Here is a 17,631-nt window from a genome sequence, read left to right as displayed (position 1 = left end):
CTGCTGGTCCCTTGGGATTTCAGAGACCTGGGAAGGGGGTGGAGACCTATTTAATTTTGATTTCAGAGCTTTGTCTCTGGGATGTTTTCCCAAGACTGCTTCATGGAGACCAAGGCCACATGGGCTTTCTGAAGGCTGGGAAACTTTCCAAGAAATGCTCTCCTGTTGAATGGTCGCCAGTACCCAGCAAGGTGGCGAAGGAAACCAAAGCCGGAGTCCCTGGTCCCTTCCATTCTCTCCAGGACACCTATTGAGCAGAGACAAAGCAGACAAATCACTCTAACTTTGCAGCGGCAAATATGCCTTAGCTTTGGAATGTGGGCGGTCACCTGCCTATCTGCTGTCTGCAAAACCAGGGTGGCCATGCCCCTCCCTAACAGTTGCTGAGCTGGTTCTCTGTGCCCAAGTCACATACACTGTCTCTCTAAGCCTCATCCTGCCCTTAGGAGGTTTGTTGTTACACCTGCTTTATGTATGAAGGAATGAAGCTCAGAGAGGTTAAGTCGCAGCCCAAGAACACACAGCTAGAAAGCGGCCGAGCTGGTCTCCTAACCTCTGGTCTCCAGCATTCCCCTCAGCCCTTCTTTACTTCCCTGCCCCTCCCCACTGTCCAGGTACCCATCCAGGCTTGGGCTGGCAGAGAGGAGGAAATAATTACTCAGTGCAAACTCCGTAGCAAACACTATTATCAATCCCCAAATTGCCCTATTGACCCTGTAACCATAAGGTCCTTCCCCTCCCAAGCCTCCGCCTCCCTCACACCATCACAGTTAAGAATAAACGAAAGGTTTATTGCTCCCTTTCATGCCATTAATGATTCTATAACTATAGGAACAGCATCGTTTATAAAGCTATTTTTCTCGCTATGAATCATTCCTTTCATTCAATAAATATTTATTGAGCACCCACTGTGTGTGAGGCTCTGTGGAGACTAATGTCATGGAATTGATGGTAAATGGGAGTTGGGGAAGATGGGCAATAAATAAATCATTATGAAATACATATTGCTGGCAGGAAAGGGAAGAGATGCTTTGATTGATAAGAATAAAAGAGGTTTATTTCATAAAAGAGGTTAATAAAAGAGAGTGGTCAGAGAGGACTTGCTGAGAAGCTGACATTTCAACTGAAAAATGAGAATTAATCAGCTTTTTCAAGAGCCGTGGGAAGAGCATTCAGAGGCAAGGGAACAGCAAGTGCAAAGGCCCTGAGACAGGAAACAGTTTCGTGTAGCTAGAAGAATTGAGAGAAGGACAATGTGACTGGAGCAGTTGAGCTTAGGCTCCTTTTCCTTTGTTTATTCCTTGTGGTCAGTTGCAAAAAAAAATGACCACGAAATCTTTGCTGCCCTTTCCACCAAGAGATAGTCTATTTCTTCTCACCCTCTCTTGAGTCTAGACGTGGTCATGTGATTTGCTTTGGCCAGGGGGACCTTAGTAAATACGGTGCAAGCAGAGGCTTAAAAAACGCTTGTGCATTAGGACTTGCCCTCTCATACTACTCTGTAGAATCCTGAGATGACCACGTGAAGAACCCCGGGCAAACCCTGCTGAAGAAAGAGACCATTGGAGCAGTGACAGACAGTCCTAGCTAAGGTCCCCTGGACCAAACAGCCTACCAACTGCCAGACAAGTGAGTGAGGCCATCCTGGACCGTGCAGCCTCACTCGATGCAGCCCGGACCAAAAAAACCATTCCAGCCATCCAGCCATCCCAGCCAACCTACAGAATCAAGAGCTAAATAAAATTGGTGTTGTTTTAAGTCACTAAGTTTGGGGGCAGCTGTTACACAGCAAAAGCTGACTAATACACTCATGTCACCAGCACTCAAGGCTCCCTTTTTCTCGTAGTTATTTTTCACATGGGACATTTCAATCCATTAACCAGATTTACCGAGCAGAAAACAGAGGTAATGAGATGCGAGTACTGGGTGCTTAATAGGCTCACTCAGCAGCTGAGTGATGCTCACCTGCTCGCCTGCGATTAAATTAAACTCCGACCGTGATGAAATAACAAATCGCTACTCATGCTGTGCAATGGTTCCAGATTCACTTAGCAGATCCACTTAGTCGAATCTGCTAACAGGTCTCTTAATTCCAGAAACCCACTCTTTTAAGCACCTACTAAATGCCTACTACAGTGAAGGGCATTGCGGAGATGTAAAAAAGCAAACAACCCTCAATCTTTGCCTTCAGGGAGTTTAGACTAATTCGTGGGCGAGGGTGGGGGATTAGAGAACAATGCCAGGCCCTACAAACAGATCTCGAACTAGCAAACTAGCGAGTCAAGGGCTAAACTTTATATTATGCTGAGATGACACAGTGTTTACGATATAATACGTTTAACACTTTCAGCTGGGCTGTGCTATCCCAGATATATTCAGTTTGTCTGTCCTCCCAGATCCACTTCCCACTTTTTTCTATCCTGTCCTGGCCCCAGGAGGTTGACCCACAAGGACTCACCGATGGGCTCCATGCTATGGTTTACGGTCGCATGGAGTCAATGGGAGGCACCGGGAGGCAACTGGAGGGAGAGAAGAGCGTGTTGGTCCTTCTGCTGCTGCCCTCGGGTTTCCTTTCTATCTTTTGGGGCTCCCTCCCCGCCTTTATAATTTGTCCTTTGTAAATAAACTCCCTTGGACTTTCCTAATTTGAGGATGCCAGCTGTTTCCTCTTGGGACCCTGTTGGGGCCCCGCGGGGACACACGTACAAGCTTCGGTTTGCCACAGTCCCCACCGTTCCCTATCGCCCTGAGGGATCTGACCGGCCTCCTTCATGTATGTTACCTGCCTGGCCACTTGGTTCATTTCAGTTTGAGACTCCCCAGCTGTAAGTGAGGCCCAGGAAGTTGAGGCCCAGAGGGACTCCTGCCCGGATAGAGGAGTCAGTAGACTGAGGGGAGGCTGGGGATCGGGTAGGATTCTCAAAGGGGAGGAAGGAAGTGGCCGCCGATCCAGATGAAGGCAGAGACCTCGTGTCCCCAGGGTCAATGCCCTCATGAGGACCCTAACAGCTCGGTCCAGGCCAGGAGCTCTGAGGGGTCTCCCTCGCTCCCCTCTCCTCCTCCGTTTGCCAGGAGCCCGCAGGGAGGGACGTCAAGCACAGCCCTCCCATCTCTGCTTGATTTAGCATTTGCGCAGGGCCACCAAGGAGAGGCAAGGCGGGGCCAGCCCTGATTGAGAAAACAAATAAACAAAGGGGCTGGCGGCTCTCCAACGCCCCCTCCCTCACAGCCGCTCCCACCCGTCGTCCCTTACAGGGCTCTCCTCCGACGCTTACGTTCCCTTGCATCTTTCCTGGTCCGCTTTCTCCTCATTCCTGCCCGCCTCTCCCAGTCCTCTCTGGGGCGCCCCGTCTCCTCTCGCCCTCACCCCTTCCTTTCTCATCGCGCCCGCCTCTCCCCGCCCGGCTCATTTCTTTCTCGCTGCCTCCTCCGGCTGCCTCTCCCTGGACCTTCCCTTCCTCTCTCCTTTCTCTTCTCTTTTACTCTCCTCTTCCTCTCTGCCATCCTCCTCCTCCTCCTCCTCTGTTCCCTCCTCCTATCCGGCCTCTCAGCCCCCACCCCATCCATCTTCCCTTCTTCCCCTCACCACCCCCACCCTCGGCCTGGCCTCCCTCGCTTCCTGACAGGAAGCGGTTGGAGAAAGATGGATGGAAGAGACACGCTGGCTCTGGCGTGACTGCCGCCCGGTGATGCATTGGGAGCCTTCGCTGGCTTCCTGCAGGAGCCGTACAGATGAGAGGGTAACCCCTGGCAGCGTGGGGTCAAGGACAGTGGAAGGGCAGAGGGCCAGGGCCTGGGGACGGAGGCCGAGCCAGCGTGAGATGGGTTCCCTTCCCTGGGCCTCCCCTTCCAGAGCCCTGGCAGTGAGCAGAGCCCAGTAAGTCCCCTTGGTGTCCCTAGAAGGAATACGACGGTACAGAGGGAAAGTCAGGAGCACTCTCTGGACCCAGCCTTAGACAAGAAATCAAAAGGCCCTGTGCCTCAGTTTCCCCATTTATACATTGGGGATAGCAGCGCCCACCTCGCTGGGTCATTAGAAGGAATCGGTGAGTTGACGCGTGTACAGAACTTAGCCCCACACGCCCGGCACAGGGCAAGCGCTGAGCAGCGAGTTAGCGTCCCTGTGAACGGTATTCCTGTTGCCGAAGATGGTCCGCCCACGGGTCCTAAAGTTGCCATTTGGGTTGAGTGAGACGCACACGGCTCAGTGCCCAGGACAGAGGGATAATGAGAAGCACTAACATGGCCTGGTGCTTGCACACATCTGGCGTGTTCCAAGCGCGCGCTGATTTTTAGCCCACACAACCCCCTCTGACGTGGGTGCTCTCATTCCCGTGAGACAGAGAAGGAAACTGAGCTGACGTTTGCACGCCATCTCTGCTTGCAAGCTGTGCCCGGGATACGTGCTTCTGTGAGTCGCGCGTGGACTTTTGACGAGCGACATTGGGTTGTGTGTTCGGGGTCTGGCTGCTCTGGTCTCCTGGGCATCCCGTCCCATGACATCGCCAAGCCCCCCGGTACCCAGCAAGGGGCTCGGTATAAAGAACTCAGCCTCTTGGTGGCCAGATGCTCCTGTGGAGGAACCTGGATCCACATGCCTCAGATATTCCTTGGGGCGAGGAGGAAGGTCCACTTCTGGGTCCCAGGCTCCTACCTGCCTTCCTGGAAAACGTGGCCGGCGGCCTCCAAAGTAGATCTGACCACAAAATAATTAGGCACGGGAACTCTGCACAGGGACTAGGCTCGACCTAAACTCCCAGAAAGTAATCCGGGGTATGGGCTTGTGAGGGGATGTTTGTCCCTTGCCTTTTGCCTGCTGTCCCAGTTAACGAGCTGCCGGTGAAAGCAGAGGCCATTTGAGGGTCAAGGAAAAAGCTTGGGCAGCCTGCTGTTAACCAGCCGTGAACCTTGAGCCTCAGTTTCCTCATCTGCAAAATAGCAATAATAATAGTACCTACCTGGTGAGGTGTGTGAGAATTTAATTGACTCGTCCATTTGTTTGTTCATTCAGCAAGTATTTATTGAGCATCTATTATGTGCAAGGCACTGTTCAAGCCACTGGGGTTACAGCAATTAACAAAATGTCAGAAGTCCCTGCCCTTCTGGACCTTACAAGTTAGTGAGAGGAGACAGACAGAACACACACACACACACAGAGCAAGGTCGCACACACACACACACACACACACACACACAGAGCAAGGTCACGTGGTCCCTTATCCCACCTCTGGCCCAGACTGTCCTAAACCAACCCAGAGGGAGCTGGCTAAGTTCCCAAAACTTCCCAGGGAAGAAGAAGCCCACCCCCCAACTGTGAGTGACACTGTCACTCACCCTTCATCTTCTCATGTGCTCGCTCCTCCTTATTAAGCGCCTACTATGTGCCAGGCACAGCACTATGTAATAAAGCTACGTGACGAGTAAGACGGCCCCCGCCCCCTGGGAGATTGCTACCTCACTTCACTGTGCTGCCTCCTCCTGCGCCTTTTCGAATCAAACAGGGCGATGCTCACCTTCCCGAGGTCTCCTCTGATGTGGCCTCGTCACTATCAATGTTCTCTCCCTGTGCAGACTGCAGGCCAGCGGGCGGTCGTGGCTGAATGCATCATTGGTCGCAGTTCCTTCTCCTTCCCCCATCCACATCTTTTGTCCTTTGACTTTGCAGTCTTTCTGACTAAGAAGGAGCAGCCACATGACTCATCGTGGCTAACAGACGCACCAGGAGTGAGTGTCCAGGACTAAGTGTAGGTCGTAAGAGGCCTTGCACATTTCCACTTGCTTTCTTGCACATCTGTCGTCCCATGAGAAGGACATGCCCACTGGCCGCCCTAGCTAAGGTACCCCAGCCAAGCCCGACATGGTGTAGACCCTTTCAGCCAACCAGCCTCCAGCTAGGATAAGCTAAATCCCAATAAACCAATCCACTGAGAAGTGAAATAGAATATGTGATTTGGGGGTCATTTGTTATGCAGCATCAGCTGACTGATACAGTGGTCCTGGAAAAGGCATGATCTTTAGCATCATCAGACTCTAATTGAAGCCCTGCCACAGACTCACTGTGTAAACCTAGGCAAATTAACTGCCCTTGGCCTCATTGTCCTCATCTGTAAAGTGAGCATGGAAAAACCTGCCTCACAGGGTTGTCGTGACAACTAAATGGAGAGAGAGGTCCTAGATCTGAGTAGGTCCCACTGGAAGGTGGATGTTATTATGCCCATCAGAGTTATTAGTAAGGACTAGGAATTGCTTTTTCTCTCTGGATGACAAGGGGCTTTGCTGCTCCATATTTCATAAACATTCCTTGGTCGGTTGAGGAAAGTCGCCCCCATGCTAAGATCTGGGACAAAATGGAAAGGAGATTAGATCGAGTCAGAAATCTGGGTTCAAATCTCAGCTCTGCCACTTCGAAACTGGCCTCTTCCAAAAACCCTGCTACGTGACCCAGGCAAGGGACTAAACTCAGAGCCGAAAAGTCTCCATCTGTGAAATGGGAATGATTGGACCCACTGGGTTCCCTGGTGTCCCCTTGCCAACCCTGTAATGGACAGATTGCCCGGCACTGTGTCTGCTCCGTGGCACCTGACCATGGAACGTTAGTTCTTCCTCTCTGTCCCCAGGAGCAGCGACCGTCTTCAGGGCTGAAGCCCTTTAGATAACCCCCCACCCCGTTTGGGGGAGCTGGTTTCTCTGAGTCAGACCACCTGGCTTAACCCACAGCTCCTCCTTGAGCATCCTTGAACAAACACTTAGAAGTTTAACACGTCTAACGCTCAGTTTTGCCGTCTGTAGAAGGGAGAGTATAAAATAAATCGATAGGGGTTTCGTGCGGGTTTATTTTAATGGGCCAAACACAAAAAGCATGCTCTGGGAGGATGGGGGGAATGGGACAGAGAAGGGAGGGAGAAAAAGAGAGGAGGAAAAAAAGCGAAAGGAGTAAGGGAAGGAGAGCCCGCACCTCAGGGACCCCCAGAACGCCTGTCCTCAAGTTCCTGCTCATGGAATGACAGGCTCCTTACGGTTCAGTCTTCAGCCCCATGTCGCCTCGTCAGAGGGGCCGTCCCCGAGTCCCCCCATCTGAAGTAGCCCCTCAGTCACTCGTTCGCATCCTGTTTTATATTCTTCAGAGAAGCCGTAGCAACGTAAAAGTTGACGTGTTCTTTCGTTTAATTGTTTACTGAATCTTTCCCACAAGAAGAGAGGCCCCACGGGGACAGGGACCGAGGCTGCCTGGCCACCAGCTGTGTCCACAGCACCGAGCCAGGCGCATGGCGCCTAGTAAATGCTCAGCAAATAGTAGTTGAGCGAATGAATGGAAATAACGCACAAAGGCTGAGATGCCTAAACCCCAAGGCCCCGTGCACCTCTGCGACTCCGTTCATCTCAAGTGTCATTCCCGCGTGCCTCCCTGTCGAGGGGGCACCGCCAACTTCCAGAAGGGTCTCTGGCTGTCTTGGGTCTTAATCGGTCACCTCATCTCCCCTCCACACCGGTGTCACACTTGTTAGAAAGGCCGCGAGTCTCCACAGCGTGTTTACGTGGCTTTGAAATTATCTATCACTCAGCCTGCCTCCTTAGTCTGCCCATCAATCTTATCATCTGTGGAAGAAGCGGGCCTGGGGGCCACTTTCGCTCTCCTTTGTCTCCTGCAGGCATCAATTTTCCTCACTCCTGGCTCACGGACCCTTCCTGTATTGAGCTGCCTGGCCCCTTCGCCTGCGTTGATGGATGTTTCTGGATGGATGCTCCCCTTCCACCTGCAGCCCTACAGCAGTTCCCCCATCACCCACCCCCACCCCAGCTGTGGACCCAACCTGAGGGCGGAGTCCCCTGAGCATCCTCTGGAGCTCAGGAGAGAGGGTGTCTAGTTCCAGGCTCAGGGGGTCTCGCGGTGGCCAATCCCTCCCATCCCTGGCCTCCTGGGAACAGCGGCACTGGAGTTCCTGTCTGCAGGAGAAGCCCTCGCCCTAAAAAGGGAGGAAGCCACATACCCCGGGTGCCTGCTGTGTCCCAAGCACTTTAAGTGCATTATCTGATTTCGGTGGTAACACAGCCTTGCGAAGCAGGAATTGTTACCGTTAGCTCGTTTGATAGCTGAGAACAGAGGCTCAAGGGGGTTCGGTGGACTTGTCTAAAGTAACCCAGCAAGAAGATGTCAGAGCGGGACTGTGCCTAAAGGTCTTGTGGATTCCCCGATCCACGTGGCCACCCCCATCCCAACAAGAAAGTGCTTCGTGCTGAAACCTCAGTGCTTCTCGCTGCGCTCGTGTGCGCATTTCTGTTAGCTCTGAGCAAACAGAAAGCATTTGTTAAAAACTTCATCTAGACCAGAAGTTCCCAACCAGGGGTGATTTTGCACCACTCCCCCTCCAGGGGACATTTTTGGTTGTGACCACAGGGGAGGGATGCTCCTGGCATCCAGCGTGCAGCAGCTAGGCGTGCTGCTTCCACGACAAAGAATTATCCACCCTGAAATGTCAACAGTGCCAAAGCTGAGGAACCGTGCTCTAGACCAGCAACACCGATGAACTTCCGGTGACGATGCAAATGTCCCAGATCTGCCCCGTCCAATAGGGCGGCCGCTAGCCGCACGTGGCTACAGAGCACTCAAAATATGATAGTGCGGCTAGGGAACCGAACTTGGGGTTTCATTTCGTTTTAACAGATTTAAAATTTAACAGCCGCATGGGGCTGGTGGCTGCTGTATTCGACGGGGCAGCTTCAGGCCATTTTTAGCTAAGCTGATCCTTTAGATGCTTAAAGACGGTTTTCAAGAACCGGACTGAAAAGCAAAGCAAAAGAGAACATGAGCTCCTCGAACGCACTGATGATGTCTGCTTTTGACTTTCACACCTGAGAAGGAAAGAGACGGAAAGGTAAGAAAGAAAGGGCTGACGAAGGCTGTGACATTAACCTACAGGCACACGATGGTGGCTACACGGCCGACCTTGCAGAGCCTCTTAGCTGCTGGGAGCCTCGGTTTGTCAATCTGTAAACTGGGATAACCGGACTTAACTCGCACCTGGTCTGTGGTTTCTGGAAGCTGGACCTGCAGCTGGGGCCTCTCCGGGAGGAGACGCAGCTGCTCCCAGAGAAGCTTCCTGAGGCAGAGAGAGAAGGAGAAATACTCTGGCTTCTCCCTTCCTTTCCTCCTCCCATCGGCCGAACCCCGCTGACGCAGGCCCTGCGTGGGGCAGCCACGGGAGTGACACAGGAGGGGGGGTTGCAGGGAGGGGAGCGGAGGGCGAGAAGCCCGGGACCGGCATGAGTAGGGGCTACCGTTCACCCCACTACGCAAAAGAGAACACGGAGTCGCAGAAAAATGAAGCGGTTTGCCCGAGGTCCCGCGGTCTCCTCTTAACCCAATTCGAGTCTGCACTCAGAATCCCTACGCCAGGCCACCTCCCATCAATGCTTCCCTCTCACAGACACCAGCAGAGTGACACCAAAGTGACTGGAGCCAGACCTCTGAGTGACAGGGCCAGGCGTCGAGGGCGGGAGAGGGAAAGCAGGCGACTGATGGCCCCGAAGGAGGACAGGGCCCGGGGACAGGAGACAGCCACCTTCCCCAGAACCGCGTCAGCAGCGATTTCCCGAGGGGACGGGGACGGGACTCGCCGACACGAATGCTGCCCGTTTGTAATCGCAAAGCAAGCATTTTTCCACCCCTGAATGGGGGACCCAACCAATCCGCGAGGCACCCTATTCCTCTTTGTCTTTCCCCTGCCAAGTCAGCAGGCTGACTGATCTCCCCCGGGTGATTAATTTTCCCCTTGACACCCTGGGGAATGAGACATTTGTCCCAAGGGTAGAGAGACAAAGAGGCTGGGCTGAAGTGCAGGCTGGCACTGGGGCGTTGCAGGCCAGGCCCTCCATCCCGGCCACCCCCACTCCTGGGAGGCCTGGGCGAAGGGCCGGCCACTGGGGAGCAGGGTCCTCGGGGTTACGGGGTGCTGGAGAGAGTCTGCAGAAGGGCAGAGCCAAGTCAGATTGGTGGGGCCAAGCGAGCGGATTCCTGGAGGCCAAAATCCCACTAGCAGAGGAAATGGGATTCTTGCCGGCTCCAGCTCAGGCCCGGCGTTAACAGCTTCCTGGGCAGTCTTAGTTCTCGAATTGCTGACATTCTGAATCAAACCAATTAAAGGAATAGTTCAAATGTGGTCATGGGGCAGAGAGCACGTAGAACACACATTACCTCTGGGCGTCACATCTTCCCTTTCTGAGATTAGAGTCTAGTGGTTGCATCCGGGGCCTCAGAGCCTGACTGCCCGGGTTCAAGCCCTGCCTTGGCCATTTGCTAGCTGTGAGATTTGGGGCAAGTTAACCTCTCTGAGCCTCGGTTTCTTCACCTGCTAAATGGGCTGCTAATTTCACTTTAATTTCACTAGTTTAATTTCCCACCACTGTGCCCAAAGAGTTGTTGGGAGGGCGTAAGTTTCAGACATCTAAAACCTCACAAATGTCCCACACAGGGTGGGTGTCATGGAAGCGTTTGTATTTAAGAGGCCGAGTCGTAAGTCTCTCAAACTTGAATCATGCCCCAAGCGTGATTCTTGCCAGCCATGAGAAGCATACCTTAACACGATATACTTAACACGTTTATTTAAATCGATTCTGTTTTGACTCAGATTTATTTTAGAAGAAAACTTTTCACCCTGACCTTAAATGGGAAATTACCTTAAATATCATAAGGTAACCGGAAAAATAGTCAGAAATCTGGGTTCAAATCTCACAGACAGAAAACATTGTTATTAAATTCTAGCGGGTCCCTGCTGTCAGCTGAAGGACCTGGGCCCGGCCCTGCCATTTCCTGATCAAAGGGAGATTCGTTAGGTGATGTTAAAGACCCAGGAGGACCAAGCCCCAAGCCGAGACTTTCACCTTGATGGAATTGAAAGGTTTGAGAGACGGTGGAAAAGGGAGAAACTTTCTCGCCATGAGAGTCAACATTGGGTAGTGTCCTGCAAACGCAGCAACGAACACCCTCGCCCAGTTTCACGCCCTACCCCACAGGCCACGGCATTCTGGGGATGTTCCCGCCCTGACTTTGGGTCAGCTGGTACCTCTGGGTCTTAGGATAAATGAGGCCAGACCACTGTTTGAGGTCGAAAAGCAGCCACGATTTTTCCAAATGGATCGGCGAGGTGTGAATATTCATCCAAGGCTTAGCCCGGGTTTGAATTAGGCGATCCCCCCTCCACTCCACCCCACCACTTCCTGTAGCCTTCCATCTTGGTTTCCCAAAGAATGAACCAAGAGCCACCAAGGTGGTGTTTTCTACCCCGATGCTGTCCTTTTCTACCCTTCAAACCATATCCTCTGCGGCCACCGAAATCAGAAGCCTGGACGTTGCTATTAACCAGCTTGTGCCTGGGGAGAAGAGGGTACTATTTGGGTCGTTGACTGGTTAAGGCCTCGCCAGCATAATAGGGAGGAAATGAAAGTCGGTAGCGTGTTGGTGCCCCGGGGGTTCTGAGAGAGAAGGGCCGCGATGAGGCAGCAGGGTGAACGGAGAGCGATCTGGCGCTGACCGGGTCACGCATTCTCTTTCCCACCTCTACCATCTCCCCACTCCTCCATGCAAGCATCTTGCAGGGGGATAATGCCGTAGCCTCTGGAAGCCTATGCGTGGTCGGTAACGTTCCACGGGGACTTTGGAACTGTCATACGAAATCTCCTGTGAAATGCGCAGACATTTATGGAGCACCTACTATGAGTCTTATTGAACTCATCTTTGAACTCTCCCTCTGCACCTAGCGCAGAACCCAGCATGCAGATGGCTGGATGTTTGTTGAAGGAATAAATGAATGGCTGACTGAAATGACTTGACTGGATGGATGCATGCATGCATGGACAAACAGATGAATGATGGGTAGATGGATGGATGAATGAATGGGAAGGGTGAGGATAGAGAGAAGAAAAGGAGGGAGATTACAAAAGGCTGGTAGAGGATTTATGGATGGAAGAGAAATAAAGGAAAGAAGGAAGAAGGGAAGGGAGGGAGAGAAGAAAGGAGAATGAGTAGATAGATGGGTTGATGAATAAATGGATAAGTATTTGGATGAATGATTAATAAAAAGAATAAAAGAGCATGAGTGGATAGAAGAATAGACACATGAATAGAAGGAAGGAAGGAAGGAAGGAAGGAAGGAAGGAAGGAAGGAAGGAAGGAAGGAAAGAAGGAAGGAAGAAGGAAGGAAGGGAGGGAAGGAGGGAGGGAGGGAAGGGAGGGAGGGAGGGAGAGAAGGGAAGGGGAGGAAGAAGGAAGGAAGGAAGGAAGGAAGGAAGGAAGGAAGGAAGGAAGGAAGGAAGAAAGGGAGGTAGGGAGGGAAGGGAAGGGGAGGAAGGAAAGAAGTGTGTTAGCTACCAGGAGATTCAAATATATTTAAAAAGATGCCGATAGCTCAGGAGTTGTCTAGGAAGGACACCATGAGAAGGAGACAATCCAGCTCACAGAATTAAGGCCACCTTGATTTTCCGCTTCCCCTAGCAACGACCCTCCACTCCACTGGATCTATCTGCCACTGTCCCCTGCATGCACTGTGACTTTCCCACCACTATGCCCTTGCTCATACAGTTCCTCACACCTGCTTTCTGCTCCCTAACCCATCCAAGTCCTGCCCATCCTCTGGCCTGGTTCAAGGCCACCTCAACCAGGTGACAGTGAGCTCCCTTCTAGTTCAGGTGGATTCCGGGGAACAGAACGTGAGCCCGTTTGTGTTCTAAACGGGAGCATGTACTTGAAGAGCGCTTTGCAATCCTGTAAATGAGATGGGCGGTGCCAAGGCTGGAACCGAAATGCAGGTTCGCGCATCTCTCTCTAAGGCTTGTGTAATTGATGACTGGGGGAGCTGGTTCACTCTAACCTTTTTGTGTCTGCTTAGCCCAAGTAGATGGTGGAGGCAGGAAGTGGGTATCAAGTTCTCCGAGACTCTTGCTCCCAGGCCAACACCCCGACTCGGTGAGCCACCAAAGCCAGTCTTCCTTGATTCTTAGGAGAGTTACCACCCTCTTCAACACTTCGTTCGGTTCTTCCCACATTCGAGATGGCTCCCCGTAAAGGGCGTGGGTTCGGGCCACACCCCCAAACCTCAGACACAACAGTTCACCGCGTTTCTACTTCAGACACACATTCATCTCTGCGACTACAGTTCCCTCCCCCGAGAACGTCCCACCCCCAGCTTTTTGTTGCATAAGTGACTCAAATGCATGTGTATAAGAAGGGACCTTTACGAAATGTGTTCACGACAATTGCATAAGGCAGGAATCAGCCGTCCATTTTACAAATGAGTTGCCGGGGGTGGGGGTGTTGGGGCTGCCTGGAGTTTACAGGCGAGGGCGTCTGCAAATGTCAGGTCTTTCCCAGCCTGGGGGAAGTAGAAACAGGACAGAAACAAGGGCTCGGTGTTGCACGGGCCTTCCTAATCCAAAGCAAACAAATAAAGCCAGGGAAGAGGGCCGGGGAGCGGGCCCTCCCACACGCCAATGGCCACCGCCAGCTGCGGCGGGAGGGGGTTCTAATTGCCTTAGGACCACCTGGTCTCCATTTAGCAGAAAACTGCCCCCTTCCGTTTGGCACAGGGCTGGTGGGAGCGGCAAAGTGATGTCAGGTGCTTCTTGGCTGGAAGCAGGGAGGAGGCTGGGACCCCTGCCTCCGGCCATCCTGGGCTCCAGCCACCGTGGGCCAGACCAAGTGGGCCAGACAGGAGGCTCCCTTCCTGCTGGATAGAGGAGGGCTTCGCTCGCCACGTTGATGGGGTTTTGTTGTCTTCCTCCCGCTCCTGGCAGGGGAGACGGGCGGAGTTGGCTGCAGGCCCTGTCTTTGGAATTTGCCATCTCAATTAGGACCCAAGATGAGCAAAACACCTGACGGGGAGAGGAGGGGGAGCAGAGAGGAGCAAGGATGGGGGTCCCCTCCACGCCATGCCGGCAGGAAGCAGGGATCCACAGAGAGGAGAAAACAGAGGAGGACCTGGAAATCCTCAGCCTTCTCGTCCTAGAGCTGGAAGAAGCGGGAGAGGGGGCCACCCAGGGAGACTCAGCAGCGGGGCTCGACAAGCTTCCTGTCTCTCTGACAACTATTGCTCTGGGCCGAGTGGGGCGCTATTTTGTGTGCATCATCTATATCTTCCTGGAAACCCTTGCAAGATAAGTATTCATTCATTCATTCATTCATTCATCGCCCCAAGTATTTCTTGAGCACATATCGACCCTGCTCTCCAGCCTGAGGATTAGTTGGGACCGTTTTAGATGGACCCAGTCCCCGCCCACATGGAGGTTCCAGTCTAGCTGGAGGAGACAGGCAACAAACAATTACATAATGTAGGTGTTTTAGGACGTGATCAGGAAATGTCTCTCTAGGGAGGCAGGCGACATTTGAATAGTGAGCTGAATGAAATGAGGGCGCGAGTCACGTGGAGTGGGAAAAGCGAGCCAGGGAGAGGCGGCAGCAGGCACAAGGGCCGGGGGATGGGGACGCGCTTGTGGGCATGAGTGACAGCCCAAGGACTGGAAGGGCTGGCAGGCGGTGAAGAAGGAGGAGCCTGGTAGGAGGTGAGGCAGGGAGGCTCTGTGAGTCAACCAGGTGGGGCCTTGGAAGCGGGAATAGAAAGCAGGACTGGAGGGTTTGGGCTGGGCGTGGAGTGGTCTGAGGGATAATTTACAGAGATCTCTCTGGCACTCATGTGCAGTATGTAAACAAATGGTCACGGTTGTGTGCCGATAAAACTTTATTTACAAAAACAGGTGTCGGGCCCAGGGGCCCGAGTTTGCTGGCTCTTGACCTAAAACAACTCAGGAAGATTTTCAGAAATGAGTCACAAGGAACCATTTAAAGAAGCAAAAAAAATAAATAAATAATAATAATCTTATTAACTGATTTAGGTTAATGGGACAGAACTTCTGTGCCTTGAGAAAATAAAAATGCCCATGGCAAAGAGACAGTAACATTTGACTTAAGCTTGAAAACCTCGAGCTCCACTGTGAAGCTCCGTCTCGAGCTCAGAGGGAGGAAGAGCGAAGCGGGAGACCCTGCCTGGAGGTGTCTGTCTGGCTGACGACAGGACCCGCAGAGGTAAGGGACAGGGACCGTCCCTGCACCGTCGACGTGGCAGATGTGTAGGCTGACAACCCCTCCAGACCACTGGCACTCTGCGATCGTCCCAGGAGAGAGAGCAGGACACAGATGCTCTTCCCGAGCATGAGACGGGTTAGAGGAAATGGAGATGTCGCCCCGGGAAAGAAAGCGCCCCTTGGGGCCCCCTGTCATCTGTACCAAGAAAGGGCTGGCACCACGTGCGAAACGGTGGTTGCTGTTTGGTTTGAGTTCACACAAGTGTCCGTGTGGAGGGCATGAGCTTTTCCCTCAGATCGGTTCTTTGGTTTAACAAAGGTGTTTCAGCGTTACCTGGTTTGTGCTGTTCCCGTCACGTGGTGGGAGACTCCAGTTGAAAGGATTGGGCCGTCTGAGCCTCAGCTTCCTTCTCTGGGTTAGCAGAGTGACTCTCCACGTTGACCGTGCATCGGGATCACCTGGGGAACTTTTAAAACCCCCAACGCGCCAACTGGCCTAGAAACACAGCCTGCAGGTGTCAACTCCCTGTGGCACAGAGTCAAACAGTGCAGGGCAGGAAATGGATCCGAAGGCAAAGGGACTTAATGTCAGGCCGCCAAGTCCTCCATCCTGTTTCACTAGACACTAATCTTGTTCCCGGTGACACCCTGGTGCCTGCCCAGGATGTCCATGCCTGACAATGCACAAGGGGACACATTTGGATTGGACCGGAGGGACCCCGAGTCGAGTCGACTGGGACTTCCGATTGTGTCTCCCGGCCGGAATCAATCGCTAAACCAGGTCTTAAGCATCTGTTGTGTACCCAGCCCAGTGCTGCAAGCTCAGGGCGCTCAGAAGTCCAACGAGAGGTGGAGAACACGACAGAAAGCGGACATTTCCGTGGGCGTCGAACAGTAGTAAGCAAGTAAACAAACTTGGGTAATGGCAGACAGCTCTAAGTGCCGGGAGGAAATGAACAGGGTGATGGGATCAAAAGCAACCAGAAGGATGGGGCAGGGACTATTTCCTACAGAGGGGCCAGGGAAAGCCTCTCCGAGGAGATGTGTAAGCTGAGTCCTGAAGAAAGTCGTGCGGCTTTCATGGGAAAGGCATTTGGGGCAGAGGGGACAGCAAGGGCAAACGTCCTGAGGTGGGAATGCACTCGGCATATTTGAAGAGAAACGGGGGCCAGTGTCGTCAGAGTGGGGGGAAGAGAGGGGCTGGACAAGGACCAAGGTTGTGCCAGGTCTTATCGGCAGGGTCACGAGCTGGGTTTCAGTTTAGAGGAGGCGGCAGAGGTTTCGGCAGGGTGACACAAGGCCCGATTGCTGTGTTTGAAAGATCACTCTGACTGTTGTGTGGAGAAATGGCCTGAGCCGAATAAAGGAATCGCGCTATCATCGATTAACTTGGAAGCTACAGACTAGAAGATTCCTTCCCCTGCCAAATAAAATGGGAGGGTGGGGGCGGAGATGTCGTTATCAGGTTACCAAGCCTTCCTCTCACCAAGATTGCGAATGTTCAAAAAGCAGGGGGGGTGGGGTGGGAACCTATTAGCTCCCATCATCATAATTTTATAATAGAAAGGACATTTTAGCACCGAAAAAAAAATGAAAAAGAAGTAGACAGGACCTAATCTCAGAATAAGGGACGGTGCTTTCTTCAATACATTTAGCTCAGTCCCTCCTTTGTCCTGACTTTTCTCATTTGCCCTGAGGACAGGTGGCCGCTTCGTCAGGCCATGGTGTACCCTCGACCCCCAGAGCTAGCCAGGACGTCAGAGGAGCAGCCGGGGGGCAGGGAGCCCCGGTCCTCAAAGGGGAGCTGCAATGGAGCCTTTCTCTCATCCAGAGCCCTCTGGATAAACCTAGAACTCTCCATAAAGAAAAATCAAGATCTGGTCCCCATCACCCCCACTCCGGTAGAGCTGGGGTTCGAACCCGTGCAGCCCAGCTCCCACGCCAGTGATTTTAATATTTTCACCGTGCTCTTGAGTTTTTCTCCTTTGCTTTCCAAACACAAAATTACAATATCGAATATGCTTTTTCAAATTGTACATACTCCGCCCACTTCCCCCCCCCCGCGCCCCCAAATTTAGAACAGTAGTAAGCAAGTAAACAAACAGAAATGCATTGAACACCTACTTCGTGGAAGGTTCTTCACTGGGCACGGGGGTGGGGGTGGAGGGGTGCCAGCCCCGTGCCTGGGCAAAGAGAGCTGGGGAGGAACTCTGGGGACGAGCATGGCTGGGGCAAAAGCCTGAGGCATGAAAGATAACAAGGACAGGCCAGAGGGACAAGGAGGCGGGGTGATGCACTGAGCAGAGGTCACGGGGGTCACTCAGGAAGGGCTTGGAAGCCAGGCGCATCTCATCACCCCACTGAGGCCCCAGCCTCCGAGCAGCCAAAGGACACGTGGGTGAAGCACATAAAAGCCCTTTTTACCCTCTGTCCCAAGGCTTTGGTTCAATGCCACCCATTCTCTCAAAGTTTACTTCTACGTTCAGCAAAATCGCGATGAGCACCCACTGCGCAATGTGTCGGGCAGTGAGGGTACAGCTGCGGACGGGTCCCTGCCCTTTC

Source organism: Pteropus alecto, unplaced genomic scaffold (assembly GCF_000325575.1).
Source record: "Pteropus alecto unplaced genomic scaffold, ASM32557v1 scaffold113, whole genome shotgun sequence".
Classification (NCBI taxonomy): Eukaryota; Metazoa; Chordata; class Mammalia; order Chiroptera; family Pteropodidae; genus Pteropus; species Pteropus alecto.
This window is presented reverse-complemented; position numbering follows the sequence as displayed.